Source organism: Thermobia domestica, chromosome 11, assembly GCF_964235325.1.
Source record: "Thermobia domestica chromosome 11, izTheDome1.hap1.1, whole genome shotgun sequence".
Lineage (NCBI taxonomy): Eukaryota > Metazoa > Arthropoda > Insecta > Zygentoma > Lepismatidae > Thermobia > Thermobia domestica.
Window position 1 is genome coordinate 264,859,109 of NC_137464.1, and position 18,141 is coordinate 264,877,249.

Here is an 18,141-nt window from a genome sequence, read left to right on the forward strand (position 1 = left end):
CTTTGAAAATAATGAAAACCATATAAACACAAACATCAAGTACATAATAACTCTGTAACTACATTTTATAATAGTTTTTATGAATAAAAAATCAAATAATTTGTTCAAAACGATCTATTCAACACTTCGGAAGCTTCGTTTTCGTGACATCCTTGAATGTTTCTTTGCACAGTATCTTTTTAGGTTCCAGCAGTAATCTGCCATCATATGGGCATCCCATCTTCCTTGGTAGCGGTCCTCCATTGTTTTAATATCTTGGTGAAATCTTTCACCTTGTTCTTCACTCAGACTGCCTACGTTGTCTGGGAAACGGTCCAAATGGCTGTGCAGGTAATGAATTTTGATACTCATATTACATCCAAGTTTTTGGAATGCATTAAGCATCTGGTTCACTAGCTCAACATAGTTATCAGCTTTATTATTGCCAAGGAAATTCTTGATAACTTCTACAAATGAGGTCCAAGCTCTACGTTCAGTCTCATTCATGGACTCCACGAAAGCCGGATCTTTCATGAGTTGTCTTATTTGGGGACCATCAAATATTCCAGCTTTTAATTTTTCTGTGCTGATCTGAGGTAGCTTGTTTCCCATGTAAGCAAAGCACGGCCCGTCCTTATTTAGCGCCTTTACAAACTGCTTCATCAAACCGAGCTTGAGATGTAGAGGTGGCAAAATGATTTTGTCACACTCAACAATAGGGATGTTAATAATATTTTTCTTACCAACAACCATGTCGTCTCTCTGCGGCCACTCTTTTTTTGACCAATGGTTTGCTTTGTCTCTGCTATCCCACAGACATAGAAAACAAGGATATTTTGTGTAGCCACTTTGCTGTCCAAGAAGAAAGTTCACCATCTTTAAATCCACACAAATCACCCACTGATGGTCCTGATATTTAATTTTTTCCATAACCAAAGCAATTGCTTCATATTCTTCTTTCAGTCGTGTTGAATGAGCGATTGGAATTGAGCCATATTTATTGCCATTGTGTAGAAGGACGCATTTTAAACTTCGCTTGGAGCTATCAATAAACAGGCGCCAATCATCTGGATTGTATTCTGGAAGACCCATGTGTTCTAGGAGACCTCTAACATCGTGACAGAATACGAGATTTGTGTCTTCAGTGAAAAATGGTAAAAACTCCTTTTCCCTTGTTCGGTAGAATGTGATTTTAGTTCCTTGTTCTAGTACGTTTTTCTCCTTCAATCTGGAAGCAAGTAATTCAGATGATTCTTTTGAAAGATTAAGGTCCCTAACTAGATCATTTAGCTCATCTTGATTAAACTGTTGAGGAATCAGTGGCGGCGTAAGGGCGGGGCGAGCGGTGCCCTCGCCCCGGGCCCCACTTTCTGGGGGCCCCCGACGGTAGGTAAAAAATAATTAATAAAGAACTTTGTTAGCATGAGCCGTACAACGGCTGGCAAGGTTTATAATCCACACCATCCCTAAAAGGAAACGCAATTAATTGTCAATCAATATTACACCAAATGGATGAAACAACAGAAATATCTGTCTAATAAAGCTAATCAGTGCCGGATTTCTGTATAAGCTATACAAGCTATAATCTTAGGGCTTCACTCTCTTGATGACCCGAAAGAAATTTAAAGAAAAAACTGTAGATTAAAAATAAATAAAATAAAAGTTTCATTATCTTGGAGGCTCTCAAAGAAATTTAAAGGAAAAAGGTCTGAATATAGGTGAAAAATAAAGTAAACGTTTCACTTTCTTGGGGTCCCAAGAAAATCAAAGACAAAAGTTGAATGTAGGTGAAAAATAAATAAAATAATAAAAGTTTTATTCTCTTGGGGCCCCAAAGAAATTTAAAGGAAAAAATATATGTCGATTAAAGTATGAATAAAATAAAAGTTTCACTTTGTTCAATAACCTCAGAGAAATTTAAAGGGAAAAGCTGTGTAGATTAAAATATAATAAAAGAAAGTCAAAGCATATTGTGTTGTTTACATTCTAAGCTCTTATGATGCAAGTAATGGGGCCCCATCTGCTAGCCTGCTTCCTAAAACATCACCGTTTATTTTTTTATTCACGTATCAGTTCAAGAGAAAGACAGAAAGAAGGGATGAACGTAATGCTTTATTAGGGTACTAGCATTCTGTTGGTAACTGAAAGCTCTTTGGTGCAGACGCTATAGTCGCAAATAAACTTGTTTTTCTTCTGTCTTTTTCTTTTGTCCTTTACAAGTCGAGTTTTCAGCGACCAAAACCCTTTTGCTTAGCTGGTTTCCCCATTTCTGCTCTTGTTTTTTGGTGTATGAATTTACATTTCAGCCCACAAATTTAGAATGAATTAAATGTTCAATAAGAAAACAAGTGTTCAAATATTCAAAATACTTCAGCATTATATTTAATTCGATTCCTGATTGTTCTCATGTGGAACAGTTGTTACAAATCTTTCGATTTGTTGACATACGTGATTCTGTTCAAGTTCGGGAAGCATTAATTGATTTTATCTCTGTCAAAGGAAAAACTGCTGAGAGTATTTCGGCTGAAATAGTGAAGTAACTACAACGTGATAGGCTTGATATTAAGATTGCAGATAATAATCTTGTGATAAAATCAGCCTACAATGACCAGGCAATATTCTGGAGTTCAAAGTTTGATACGGAATATAAGTCTTTTGGCCATTTTCGTTCCTTGTAACAATAATTCATTGAACATTGTGGCTTACATGCTGGGCACGTTAACTTTTTGGCGAACACTTTGTTCGGAGCAATGGAACGTTTTTTGTATTCTTCTCTAAATCTACTCATCGATGGAATGTGCTGCAAAATCACGTAAAGATTGGTCTGAAACGTAAAACTGACACTAGATGGAGTTCAAAAACAGAAGCTTTGAAGGCACTCTATAGTCAATTGGATGAAGTATTTGATCTGTTGGAAGATCTGCGTGACACTTCGACTGAAACACTTGATACTAGAGGAGATGCTGGTCTTCTTCTTGCAAGCATCCAGTCATTTAACTTCATCGCTTTACTATATTTCTGGTTTGCAGATCTCATATATTGATCGGATCCAAAAATTCCTTCAATCTCAGGATTTGAGTTTCAATCAATCATTATTTAGTTACAGAGCCTGGTTGACGCCATTGGTACCTGGAGACTTGAGCTGGGGAAGGAAATCGTATCTGCACCTGAAGGAAGTTGCAGGGCATGGAACATAACTGTGGGTACACACAGGAAAAAGAGATGCATGCCTGGAGAAGCAAAGAATGAACCCCTGATTGCACAGGCCAAAGTGAAGCGCTCTACCAATGAAATTCTAGATGAGTTGAGACAAGTGTATGATCATTTTACTCAGATGCATGACCTGAGCGACAGATTTGGATTCCTGTGTTCTATGGCCAACTTTGTGCAGCAGCTAGATGTGATGAGAGCGAGGACAGGCTAAAAGCTTGTTGCTCTGATTTGGCTTTGTTCTACCCGATTGACCTGGATGGCTTAGAATTATTTCAGGATTGTAAGAATATAATCCGTTCACTAAGGTGTGCTCAGAAAGCTAAAGAACAGCTTGACTTTTCTCCACAAGGCATCCTGAAATATGTATCTTCAATAGAGCTTGAACTTTACTTAAGTTTGCCAACCGCTCTTCAGATTTTGATAACATTGCACTTATCTGTCGCATCGTGTGAAAGGCCTTTCAGCAAAATGAAATTGATAAAATCATATTTGCGTTCCACAATGAGTCAGGAAAGATTCACGAATCTGGACATTCTTTCTATCGAAAATGAACTAGCATCCACTTTGGATTTTGATTATATAATTGAGACTTTCGCTGCTACCAAAGCAAGGAAGGTATCATTCTGAATGTTGGTGGAACACAGGCTAATATGGTAGTGGAACTACTGTCGAAAGCTGTTTCATGTTTCAAGTAAAGGCAATAAAAGTACAAAAGTACCAAAAGAGTAATAAAAAGTACCAAAAGTACCAAAAACCTTTAAGATCTGTCAATTGACTGGTGATAGATGGTAATGAAAAGTAGGATGGTATAACCCGTAGTAGAATTCTGTGCTTACATATTTAATCTATGATATATCCCTAATTTTTCAATACATTCAGGATTTTTTTGTTATAATATACTCTAATACTATGTTAGTAAGAGGTCATGGAAATAGTCATAAGTGACAGAATATAAACATGACTGAATTATTAAATACAAAATAATATAATCATAAAACAAGTGTGAAATCTGGAAACAATAGTAAAATAGACAAGGAGGAGAGAAATACTCTAGTGCTTAACTATTCATTGATACTTCGGCAAAAGTAGTGGAACTAAATAGATCGTACATTATCACTGGAAAGAAACCTGGTGAAAGATAAATGAAAATTACACGCAGGAGAGAAATCTATTCTAGCCATTATTTACTGATAGTTCGGTAAAATAAAAAAAAAAAGTATTTAAGTATTGTGTATGATCACTGGAGAGGAACCTAATGTTAAAGTGAATGGGGCTAATTGTAGAAGAAAAATCTAATCAAATAAAATCCATGTAGTGCAAAATCAGACAGGGAGAAACTATGAATAAACTGACATATGAGAAATTTCACAGGAGAAACACCAAAGGCGAGAACCGAACAAAGAATTTTAGAAAACATAGAGCTTACATTTAGAAATCGCATCTGTTATATTATTATTTACAATGTTTGCAATATCAGCTGATCGTTACATTTTGTAGGTAAATTTGTCTCTAAATGTATTATTAGGAGCATTACTTCCACTTATTCCATCTGATTACAGTACGCGTTGATACTAGGATAGTATAGGTGTAGGATAAATTCTGGATTCTTAATTGTTAAATTTTATTTGTTCTTAAGATTATGTTATTTCTATCGTTGGTTGTAGTTTCCGTTACACTTGTATCTCTAATCCTTTTTCTACCGTATCCTTTGTTTAGAAATGAATAAAAAAGAAAACAATATGCAATGATAGCCCTGGTCCAGTTTTATTTTTAGATACCAGCCTGAAGGCGGTTCTAAGTATTAAAAAAATAGACACGGATGCTGAATGTCACCCCATTTGTTTAGTATATATATATATATATATATAAAAGATTAAAATGATCTAAGCACACACACCAACGGGAAAGGGGGAGGAGTAAACAGAAAAAATGATTATGTAAATGAATGTCAACAATAGAAGTGTATAAATCACGATTGTTCGAAAAGGGGCCCCGATCTATTTCACTGGCCCCGGGCCTCAGTTTGCCTTACGCCGCCACTGTGAGGAATTGTTGACATTCCCTCATAATCACTGTCACTTCCATCATCCATGTCACAAGAATGTTCACTACGTTCGTTTTCAGTCTCACAAAGCTCTGGCAAGTGGTGAAACGTTGGGATTGGTATTTCATCGGAATGAACAACTGGACGTCTTGCTGAAGGCAGATCAGGATATGTCCACTTGTTCCGGTTATTTCTATTCATACCCGTAACATTTACCAGGCAGAAATAACAGTCATCAACATGGTTTGTGGGTTCCCTCCAAACCATTGGAACACCAAACTTAAGACTTTTTCTTTTTCCAGTTGTCCACTGTCGCAAGTGTTCAGTACACATTTTACACACAATATGTGGAGCCCACGTTTTATCTTGGTCCCCTAGGCGTACACCAAAATATGCATGATATGCTTTTTTTACAAAGTCACTGATATGTTTTCTATTGTCTTTAAATGTGTACTCACCACATATGTAGCAAAACACATCAGGATGGTTAACACAACTTCTTCGACTTGAACTCATTTTATGTTCAGGCCACTAACACGGATGTTAAATATAAAGCATTAGTATACGCGATACAAGTTATGATTTCAGAACAAAACTCACATGTTCCAACATGTCACTCCACCTGCAAGACAACAACTACGATCCACTAGCCAAGTAGAATACCAATGCAATCTAGTGGACGTTCCTGGAACTACTATATGACTAGTTTCCGTTTAGTACCGACAGATAGCAGCACTAATGAGAAAAGAGCGCCGTTCTTCCAAATAGAAATCTCTATAGAGCAGTAGGATTTATTTGAGTTGCAGAGTTTATAAGATCATATTCAAACTTGTTATTACGAGAATATTTGTATTTCTTTTGCTTATTTTGTATACTATTGCAAGAAGCATGCAGAAATAGTGGTTACATCATTTATAATTTACATATTTATTTTGGATTGTAATATTTCTTCCACATACATTGTAACGTAAATAACACTACTGGTACAGTAGCCTGTATCTACCAAAGTAGAGCTGATAGAAAAAAACTGCTTACATTATTGGATTCAGCGCCCCACACATAGTTAAAATCAGCTCTAAAATTTTAGGCACCAAGAAAAAATTTTTTTTCTGTAGGCCTGTGTTATCATTCATTTGCCTTAATCATTGTCTCCCTTAGCCTAAAGGGAACAAACGTGGGACGTTATACATTTCATTTTTCATTTTCGCAATCTTTCATTTTCTCTGATTATCTGACTTCTTTGACTTAAAGGGCATAACATTTCTGCGTAAAACTAAAAACTTCATTTTTAAAGAGTTTACATACGTATACGCTGTCAATCAGTGTTGTCGTCCGGGAGCCGAAAGATCTCTAGAACTACTTGCTTCATGGATCATCATCACTTTTGGCCAGGGTGTACAGGAAGAAAAGTTAGAAAACGACATTGTTGATGGAGGCTATATCAAACCGGAAGTGGTAGAAATCAACTACTTCCGTTTTTAACTTCGATCGCTATAGAGTGCAAACTGTAATAGATAACGAGAAGCAGACCCGTATCCAGGGGGGTTCTAGGGGGCCGAGCCCCCCTATAATTTTCACGATAGGCTTGCAAATGAACTATAATATGGTGATGAACTATCATATGGTTGAATCGGTCCCCCTTCCTACATTTTTGGGCTGACGAGAAGTGGTGTTCTTCAATCAATTAAAAATACCAATAATATAAATAACTCATGCTATGGCCTATGGAACCCGGAGGTTCAATACCGCGTTCATAAAGCTCTCCGTTGACTTCTGTTGCTTAGCCAGGTGGATCCAGTTTCTACTTTGTTCAAATTACTGCAAAATTCATCTTAATATTATCCTCCCATCTTCGTCTTCGTCTTCCTAATGATTAGAGCAACTCAAAAGCATAGAAAGCATAACAGCAATTTACACATATGGTTGGTACCTTGAACAAGGTTGTGGTTGTTAAGGGTCCAGAAGAAACTAATTTTAAAAGCATAACTTTAGAAAGTAAAGCATAAAGCATAATTTAAAATCTATAGCACAATTCTTAAAAAAAAAAAATCTCTTTAACTACAAATTTAACATACTGTATTAATCAAGGATGTTATAAAATAGAGGATCTGCCCTTACAACAAAATCTTGAAGCCATACGTCACAGTTTCGCCACCCCTACTCTGCCCACTCCGCCCAATAGGGTCGCAATGTTTTGAGCCAACAATCATGGCGGAAACGAAAGTAGCCAATTAGACGATGGCGGAAACCAGAGTAGCCAATCAAACATGCCGATGCTCGGTTGTTTTTTGGCTTCATCGATTTAATAGGATGACGATACATATGGGCAGATCCTCTATTTATAACATCTTTGGTATTAATACTGTTATGGTATTTGGGTTTAGTTTTTGGTAATGTTACGATACATTATATTTTTAAAATAATTTAGTTTATTTATATAATTATTTGTGTTTATTAAATCATATTACTCGACAAAGTTTAGAAAAAAATAGTATAATGAAAATTACTTACATTGTTCACAAATTATAATCTTTGTTATAAAACCAGATACTGCAAGCTAGTAATATTACGTTAAGAGAATTTACATAATGAGACCATTATATAACTGTTAGATAACTACTATTAAATCAGCATTTTAATTCCAAAATTGTATCAGCAAATGTTTGTAATGTTATAAAAATCTTTGTATTCATCTTTTTCCAGAAATTTCTTAAATTAACAAAATTTAAATTATCCGGAAAGTTGTCTTAAAATTTTAAGGATTTTCTGGTCAGCAAAATGTTCTTTCTTAACTGAATTTTCTCAAAAGTTTCCACGTGCTAGCTAAAACCATTGTTGTTTCAAAGTTCCTCTAAAATCTGCAATCTCATGTTTTTGGTTATATAAAATTGTTTCCTTAAAAATAGGAAGTAGTAATAGAATAAGGCAGTTAGCAAAGCATAAATGAAAAAAATGCAACGACAAAATAACAAAGAAAGTCGTGGACCAAACAATCAATTTAAACTAAGTAAAACTTTAAAGATCGCGCCTAAGTTTAATCACGTAATCAAACACATCATATTTTTAATATAGTATTATCTTCAAAGTAAAAAGTCCAAATAATTATCGCTTAAGTTCGGAAAGTGTTTAAAAGTTTCACAAACAATTCCTGCCATCTCGTATTTTGGTTGCCAAGTTTGATACTTCCAAACATCTTTACTATAACAAAACTAAACTACAAAAAAGAAAAAAAACTTTTAACAATATGGATCCAGCAGTACTCAAGGTATAACATTCTATTTAGCTAAATTTCCTTTCTTTTATCCTACACAATCTCTCAAATATTTAAACACGTCCAATCTAAAAACACATAATACTATATCCAATAAAATAATCTAATATAAACATAAAGCTTCTTTCTAAATTAAACATCACCCTCATTAAACGACCCGCTCGGGAGAGTAATACTCCCGGAAGTACGTTCTTCCGCGCGCTACTCTAGCCAGCTGTTTTACGCGCTATCCTAGCCAATTGTTTTAAGTTGGTCACAAAATTTATATCATGAAGTACAAGGGGAACAAAACGAGCCCTATATCATGGAGTACAAGGACATAAGTACTACAACTACTTATCTGCACAAAAGTAAATAAATCACTTTTTAAGTATTATTTTCATATTATTTTAATTTAATAAGTGTTATAAAAATGTTAAAAAATGTTTTGAAAAAAACTTTCCTCGTTCCGGGTTTGAACTCACGCCAAAAGGGACTTTTATCACTAGCTCACTCGGCCACCAAGGCCGACAGCAGCAAGCGTTTGATTTCTGCTATTTTAATGCAACGTGGCAAGAAGTGGATAACTCCAACCAATCAGAACTGTGTTTCTCGTTTCTACTTTCGGGAGCATTACTCTCCCGAGATAGTCCTCTCATTAATCACTGTTCAAATTAGTTTTTACTTTCATTGTACGCAATTTCGCCTAATTTTTAGAGGCATGTTCATTTAAAAATTTTCAAATATTTCTCTAAGTTTGGTCTGGTCTTCTCTCTTTAGCCAGAATCCCCATACTTATTTTAAACCAAAGTAAAGGAAACTAACATGGTGGAGATACTGGGTAAAATCAATATTTTTAAAACCAATGTTTACAATACAAAAGCATTGAGAACAACAATGCAACAATGAAACGCTTATTTTTTATTTCTGTAAACTTTTCGGTGTAATCCTTTGATGTGGAGAAAAGAAAAAAGCAGAAGAAAACCCGCCAACAATAAATAATACACAAGAACTCCACACTATATTATTTTGTGTACCTCTTGAACTTGAGCATCTTGTGTACTTTTTGGTGGCATCTTTTACTTTCCCTTTCTGCATGTATGCACCTCTAAGGCGAACACACTAGTGATAAAAAAAAAAAAACTGACTCGAGTAAAGCATCTCTTTACAGCAGTGGTTCTCAAACTTTCCGATAACGCGGACCCCCTGTGCATTCGGAAAGTGATCCGCAGACCCCTTGTGCATTCGGAAAGTGATCCGCAGACCCCTGTTCATTCGGAAAGTGATCCGCGGACCCCTGTTCATTCGGAAAGTGATCCGCAGACCCCTTGTGCATTCGGAAAGTGATCCGTGGACCCCTGTTCATTCGGAAAGTGATCCGCAGACCCCTTGTGCATTCGGAAAGTGATCCGCGGACCCCTGTTCATTCGGAAAGTGATCCGCGGACCCCTGTTCATTCGGAAAGTGATCCGCGGACCCCTTTGCAATGCTATCTAAAATTCACATGATATTAAAAACTATACTGATTAGAATTACCAGTGACAAGAAGCAAATCAAGAAAAATATTACAATAAGTAATTTATTCTAAAGATACATGATTGTTTCCTAGCAAACGAAATATACTGAAAATCAATGTACTTTCTTTATTAAAGGAAATTCACTTGATAAACAATTTTCTCAAATGTAAGGTCACTAATATGAGAAATGAAATTCTTTCTGTTTTTCCATAATTGCACTGAAATCCGGAATAAGTTCTGTCACCATTAATCTTAAGACCGATTCCACGTTATGACTATTTCGCATTCAGGTTTTAATACTACAAAAAGCAGAAAAGAACTGTTCACCTAAGTAAGTGGTAAGGAAAGGCATCAAATGTTGCAATGCCGTTTTAGACAACTCTTCACACTCACAGGTCAGAAATTTAGTAAAGTAGGAAAACATTTAAATTTTGAAACGTAAGTATAATTTCTAATTGCTTTTGTTTTAGTAACTGAAAAAATACTTCTTGTATAACAGCTGTGAGTTCCATTTTATTATTGCACATTTCAACTTTTAGGCGTCGCGGACCCCCAAACTACGTCCCACGGACCCCCAGGGATCCGTCTACCCCACTTTGAGAACCACTGCTTTACAGTACATTAGTACCAGTTCATTAAATATGAAAGGAACTGGTTGCATAAAATATTAATGAAGAGATCAAAATATTTAGAATATTTAATGTATAGTAAATATTACACATTATATACGATTGATGTAAAACAATGATTGAAATTAATAATAAAGCATAATTTGAAAAAAAAATAATTAAACTCATAATGCATAATGTGGGTTGCTCTACTAATGATCGTTTTTACTTTGGACTTCCAGTTAAAAGTTTGATAGAGTCCCTACTTTCTTCCATTCTGCCTACATGACCTACCCACCTGAGCTTCCGAGATTTGATGCCCCTAACAACGGTAAACGGCATAAATTATGCAGTTCCTCGTTGTGAAATATCTGCCATTTCTGTTTCTCTTGGCTACGGAATATTTGCCTCAGGGTTTTGTTATCAATTTTTTTCAGTCTGCGTTTTTCACTCTCAGTAAGCGACCATGTTTCGCAACCATACAGCACAACAGCTATCATTACCGTTTGCTATATTTAAGCTTCAAATTCCTCGACAGAATTTGCGACAACAAAAGATTTTTAACTGAATAATAATACGAATTCTCTGCTTTTAGTCGACCTTTTAATTTCATCGTGAATATGGTTTTTGTCTGTTAATATTGATACTAGATATTTGAAACTATCCACTTCATCGAAAGTATTATTTGATATTTTGACTCATTCATAATTTGCAGTATTACACAATACGAGCAAACTTCCATCTATTTCTTTTTCTCTGTATTTACTTCTAAACCATGTCCCTGCAAGTATTTAATGAGATCTCTTCATTTAATTCTATTGTTCCAAGATCAGATTTATATTTTCAGTATATATATGTTATAATCTGGTGAAGACCATTCAGCTTTAGGCCCTGGTTCCTCTCAACTCAACTCTAATCTCTCTCCTAAAACAGTAATTAATAGAAATTTACTACCACTTCCCGTCCATATTACACTGAGAAAAATTCGTTCTCCGGACAGCGGTATATTGTACAAATATACGGAATCCTCTTGCTTACTACAGAAATCAGTATGGAGCATACGCTATCCGGATACTACATACGCACTGCCCTTAGATGTTACATCATGCCGTTGCAGGATGTCTGACATCGAACAGTTTTCCGTCGTCAGCTATATGTTATATACGTCCATTTGTATGTGAGATCTTGACCGCCTATATTGTTCCCTACGGAAAGTAAGTATAGATGGAACACTTATACAGAAAGTATTATAAAACATGTTTTTTCAGTTATATGTCTGCTGTACGTTAAGTCCAAAAACTACATGAATCACGCATGTAGTAATCTACCTTTATAAGTACGCCATCTACATTTTTTTCTCAGTGTTGCTTAGAAAATATCACGCCTTACAAATCAAACTCCTTTACCTGACTGCTACTTGTTACCTTTAATATCAGTAAATAAGAGAAAAAAATCAAACTTGTAGGATTGTCATACATAAAGGTAAACCTCCAATTCGACAGGCGTACGGTCTCTACACTTCTTTGAGCTCTGTACTTAAAGAAGGTAAAGCAGTGAGGTTTGCGCTCCTGCACTTCCTTAATTCCAAATTTCTCTAAGTATTCATTACAGAGAAGTTGGATTAACCCCTGAACGGTCATTGGACTAGACTAAAACTGGAGAATGAATCCCGCCAATATAGAGAATACTCTTTCGCAAACGCTAGATCTTAACTTCCAGGGTTGCCAACTATTAATTAAATTTCTGGGCTTTCGACATCTATGGCCTTGATAGCTGGTCACATATGAGGGATGATGTCCCTCGGGAATCACACTATCTGAGGAAAGAGAAGGAAGAAAGCTATCTGGGATCTATATGTTGTATAACATCCAAGCATTTGCCTGATGTGAATCAGAAAAACAGAAAAACCTTCCTCAGTATGGTTGACCTGAAAAGGCTTTTACACTTTTTCGACGGAGTGACCCTATCGGAAGCCGCTTTTAGCTTTCAATATTCTGTTCAAATGTATTCTCAATCGTGTTAGTTGTGCCTGAACCGTATATTCCAGAACCCAACCGAATAGAAGTAGAAACCGCTATAAAGGAATTAAAGAAACACAAATCTCCGGGTGTAAACGAAATTTCGGCTGAGTTCATTTTAGCTGGAGGCGAAAAATTGTGGAACAAGATACACAAACTCATTCTCCTTATCTGGAACAAGGAAGAATTGCCACAAGAGTGGAAACAATCAATCATTGTTCCAAATCATAAGAAAGGCGACAAAACTGACTGTAATAATTATCGAGGCATTCCTCTTCTGTCAAAATCCTATAAAATCCTTTCAAATATTATATTAGCAAGATTGACCCCATACGCAAATGAAATTATTGGAGATTATCAGTGTGGATTTAGACGAAATCGATCAACTATCGACCAAATATTTACCATTCGCCAAATACTCGAAAAAAAAAGTGGGAATACAATACCCCGGTACATCAACTATTTATTGATTTTAGAAAGGCGTACGACTCGGATAGGAGAGAAACATACAACGTTCTTACAGAACTTAGAATACCGAGAAAGCTAATTAGATTAATTAAATATGTTTAAATGAATCCCAAAGTAAAGTCAGGGTAGGAAAATTTTTGTCCACGAGCTTTCACGTCGAAAATGGCCTGAAACAAGGAGATGAATTGTCGCCATTATTATTTAACTTTGTTCTGGAATACGCTATAAGGAAAATCAAAGATAGCAACCAGGGCCTAGAGTTGAACGGTATTTACCAGGTTATGGCATATGCTGATGATGTAAATTTAATAGGGGATGATAGGAGAACAATAGAAAGAAATGCAGAGATCTTATTAAACGCTTGCAGGGGCATGGGTTTAGAAGTAAATGCAGAGAAAACTAAATACATGGAAGTGCGTCGGGACCGGAATACAGCAAATTATGGATGCGTTAAAATATTAAATAATACTTTTGATAAAGTGGATAGTTTCAAATATCTAGGATCAATATTAACAGACGAAAATCATATTCACGAAGAAATTAAATGTCGACTAAAAGCAGGGAATTCGTATTAATATTCGGTTGAAAATCTCTTGTCGTAGCGAATTCTGTCGAGAAATTTGAAGCTTAAAATATGCAAAACGATAATCATGCCTGTTGTTTTGTATGGTTGCGAAACATGGTCACTTAGTCTGAGGGAAGAACATAGACTGAATGTATTTGAGAACAAGATCCTGATACGAATATTCGCACCCAAGAGGAACGGGAATGGGGAATGGCGGAAACTTCATAACGAGGAACACATAAGTTATATAGTTTACCCAACATTGTTTTAGGGTCGTCAAGTCCAGGAGGCTTAGGTGGGCGGGTCATGTAGCTAGAATGGAAGAAAGTAGAAACGTTTTCAAAGTCTTGACTGGAAGACCAATCGGAAAACGAACATTTGGAAGACCTAGGCGCAGATTGGAGGACAATATTAAGATGGGTCTCGCAGAGATTGGAATACAATGTAGAAACTGGATGCAGTTAGCTAAGGATAGAAGTCAGTGGAGAGCTTTCGTGAACGCGGCATTGAACCTCCGGGTTCCATAGACCATAGAGTTAGTTAGTTAGTTAGTTAGTTAGTTAGTTAGTTAGTTAGTTAATTGTGCCTTTAAAAAAGAGTCGAGACAATAAGTACTCGAGAAAATGAAAAAATTCTCGAGTCTCTTGGGTAACACTGTTTGACCAAGTCTTAGATGTCAACACTGTTTTAGTGTTACTTGAGTCAAAATTAGTCCTAGTGTCAAAACTATAAATTAATGAAGTGATTGTACGAACACAATGAAGAACATTTATCAACGTTTAAAAATACGCAAGTCGTTATACAACATACTCCAATAACAAATATGATTTTTAAATGTTATATCCCTTCGTGTACCTCTGCAGACGCGGAACAATTCTCATGACGTCTCGACGGAATTTACAAAAAAAAAAGAAAGAAAAAAGAAAAGAAAAAAAGAAAAGAAAAGAAAAAAGAAAGAAATACAAAACGAAACTAGTAGAGATTTTAGAGAATCCAGACAACAACAAAAAAGTACAAAACGAAACGAGCAGAGATTTTAGAGAATCGAGACAATAACAGAAAGTACAAAACGAAACGAGCAGAGATTTTAGAGAATCCAGACAACAAAAAGGTACAAAACGAAACGAATAGAGATTTTAGAGAATCGAGACAACAAAAAAAAGTACAAAACGAAACTAGTAGAGATTTAGAGAATCGAGACAATAACAAAAAGTACAAAACGAAACGAGCAGAGATTTTAGAGAATCCAGACAACAACAAAAAAGTACAAAACGAAACGAGTAGATATTTTAGAGAATCAAGACGACAACAAAAAACGTACAAAAGGAAACGAGTAGAGATTTTAGAGAATCGAGACAACAACAAAAAAGCACAAAACGAAACGAGTAGAGATTTTAGAGAATCGAGACAACAAAAAAGTACAAAACGAAACAAGTAGAGATTTTAGAAAATCGAGACAACAAAAAAGAATACAAAACGAAACGAGTAGAGATTTTAGAGAATCGAGACAACAACAAAAAAGTACAAAACGAAACGAGCAGAGATTTTAGAGAATCGAGACAACAAAAAAAGTGCAAAACGAAACGACTAGAGCTTTTAGAGAATCCAGACAACAACAAAAAAGTGAAAAACGAAACGAGTAGAGATTTTAGAGAATCGAGACAATAACAAAAAGTACAAAACGAAACGAGCAGAGATTTTAGAGAATCCAGACAACAAAAAGGTACAAAACGAAACGAATAGAGATTTTAGAGAATCGAGACAACAAAAAAAGTACAAAATGAAACGAGTAGAGATTTATTGAATCGAGACAATAACAAAAAGTACAAAACGAAACGAGCAGAGATTTTAGAGAATCCAGACAACAACAAAAAAGTACAAAACGAAACGAGTAGAGATTTTAGAGAATCGAGACGACAACAAAAAACGTACAAAAGGAAACGAGTAGAGATTTAGAGAATCGAGACAACAAAAAGAAAAGTGCAAAACGAAACGAGTAGAGATTTTAGAGAATCAGACAACAACAAAAAAGTGCAAAACGAAACGAGTATAGATTTTAGAGAACCGAGACAACAAAAGTACAAAACGAAACGAGTAGAGATTTTAGAGAATCGAGACAATAACAAAAAGTACAAAACGAAACGAGCAGAGATTTTAGAGAATCCAGACAACAAAAAATGTGCAAAACGAAACGACTAGAGATTTTAGAGAATCCAGACAACAACAAAAAAGTGCAAAACGAAACGAGTAGAGATTTTAGAGAATCGAGACAATAACAAAAAGTACAAAACGAAACGAGCAGAGATTTTAGAGAATCCAGTCAACAAAAAGGTACAAAACGAAACGAATAGAGATTTTAGAGAATCGAGACAACAAAAAAAGTACAAAATGAAACGAGTAGAGATTTAGAGAATCGAGACAATAACAAAAAGTACAAAACGAAACGAGCAGAGATTTTAGAGAATCCAGACAACAACAAAAAAAAGTACAAAACGAAACGAGTAGAGATTTTAGAGAATCGAGACGACAACAAAAAACGTACAAAAGGAAACGAGTAGAGATTTAGAGAATCGAGACAACAAAAAAAGAAGTGCAAAACGAAACGAGTAGAGATTTTAGAGAATCCAGACAACAAAAAAAATGCAAAACGAAACGAGTAGAGATTTTAGAGAGTCGAGACAACAAAAGTGCAAAACGAAACGAGTAGAGATTTTAGAGAATCGAGACGAGATAAGAAAGAAATATTTTTTGTCTTGTGGGCAATATTACTAGCCTATATGGGCTCACATCTTCTCAAACTCGTGCTCTTGGCCAATGGGCTCCTATACACCAAATTTGTCTTAGACAAAGCTTCTTCTACAATGGCGCAGAATTTTGTTTCATCATAAACAAGTCCCCATTAAAATGATCAATGTGAATCCCTATGATATGATATGATAAAGTCTTTCTACAAAACATCGGTCTTTTGTTTCCCCTTGGAATCGGTCTTTTGCTGTCCCACTTTGGAAAAAATCCTCCCTGTATATGAAGCGTTAAGTACACAATGGAATCAAGTCCATTTAAGGTCATTTTGGAAATATTTCATCTCTAAGATCTCTTTCTGAAGCTCCTTTCAAAGCTTAGAAGATTCATACACAGATATCCTAAATAACTTTTATAAAATAAGAAAGCAGTGTTAATTGTTTTTTTCATTATTTTTTCTCAGCTCGGTAACTGCACTAGATTCCTTTGTACTCTGAATGCTTTATATCTTCGTTATGTTCGACATGATAGGGATTTCCAAAAATAAATTTGGAAACTACTTTAGCCTAACATGTAGGGTACGAAATTTCAGATCTGCCTAGTTCTATTAGTTTACCGTCTCCCTCATCACCGTGGCTATGTGAGACATAGACCTATAGCTTTACCTGCGATCTGAATCATATGAGCTCCCACCGATGTAGAGATGGGCACTAGTCGAGTCAAAGGTAATTTTCTCGAGTCGAGTTCTGAGAAATGTAGGCAGTAATGTGGGATACTTTTAGTGTTGCTCACGACAGGGGTGCATACCGTCTCGTACTTTTAGTACATCTTATGGGGTACTTTTAGTGTGTCTCGTCTCATCTCGATAACGAGACGACAATAGATTTTTATAACGAGACAGTCCCAAATGTTGTGAACACCAATATACAAGTGTATATCAATATAAGTATGTAATTTTATCATCAAGGATAAGACCTGCGTGGTCGAATTTTTGAGCCCAAGCAGGAGCCCAACCCGGGTAATGATGTCAATTTGGCTCGGCTCGGTTCAACTGAGCAAACTGCTCCAGCCGGCTCAATTCGGATGAGCCAACGACTAGGTTGGGATGAGCCACCGACTCGGCTCATGTGAGCCATCGGCTAAAGCCAGCTCCGTTAAAACGAGTCCATCTGGCGGTTCGACTCAGCACAACTGAGTCGATGACTCGAATTGACTCGGTTGAGTGAGCAATGAGCTCGGTTCGGTTCGGCTCGGATGGGCTATCGGTTCTTGCCAGCTTGATTAGGTGTGCTGCTGTGTCGGGTCACTTTTCGGTTGGGTTCGATAGTGAATGAACTGTGAACCGAGTCGCTCGAGCCGTTGGCAACCCTAAACCCGGACCTAGCAGTTTTAAACATGTTTGGCCGACGCCCTATAAGTTTTAACAATTTTTGTCTCGAGCCGAATACTTACTCCTCCGGAACTCAAACTCAGAACCTGGTGACCGATGTCCTTGCCTTCTGAAAACTTATCGACGAAAGAGATCAACTGTCAACTAGTTTTCAGTATTCGAGTATAAACCGCCTACCTTTCATGGTTATACAGAAACACGGTGTTGATATAATAATAATAATAATAATAATAATAATAATAATAATAATAATAATAATAATAATAATAATAATAATAATACTTATTATTATTATTATTAAGTAGTAGTAGTATCATTAATAATTATATTGCCTATGTAGGATACTT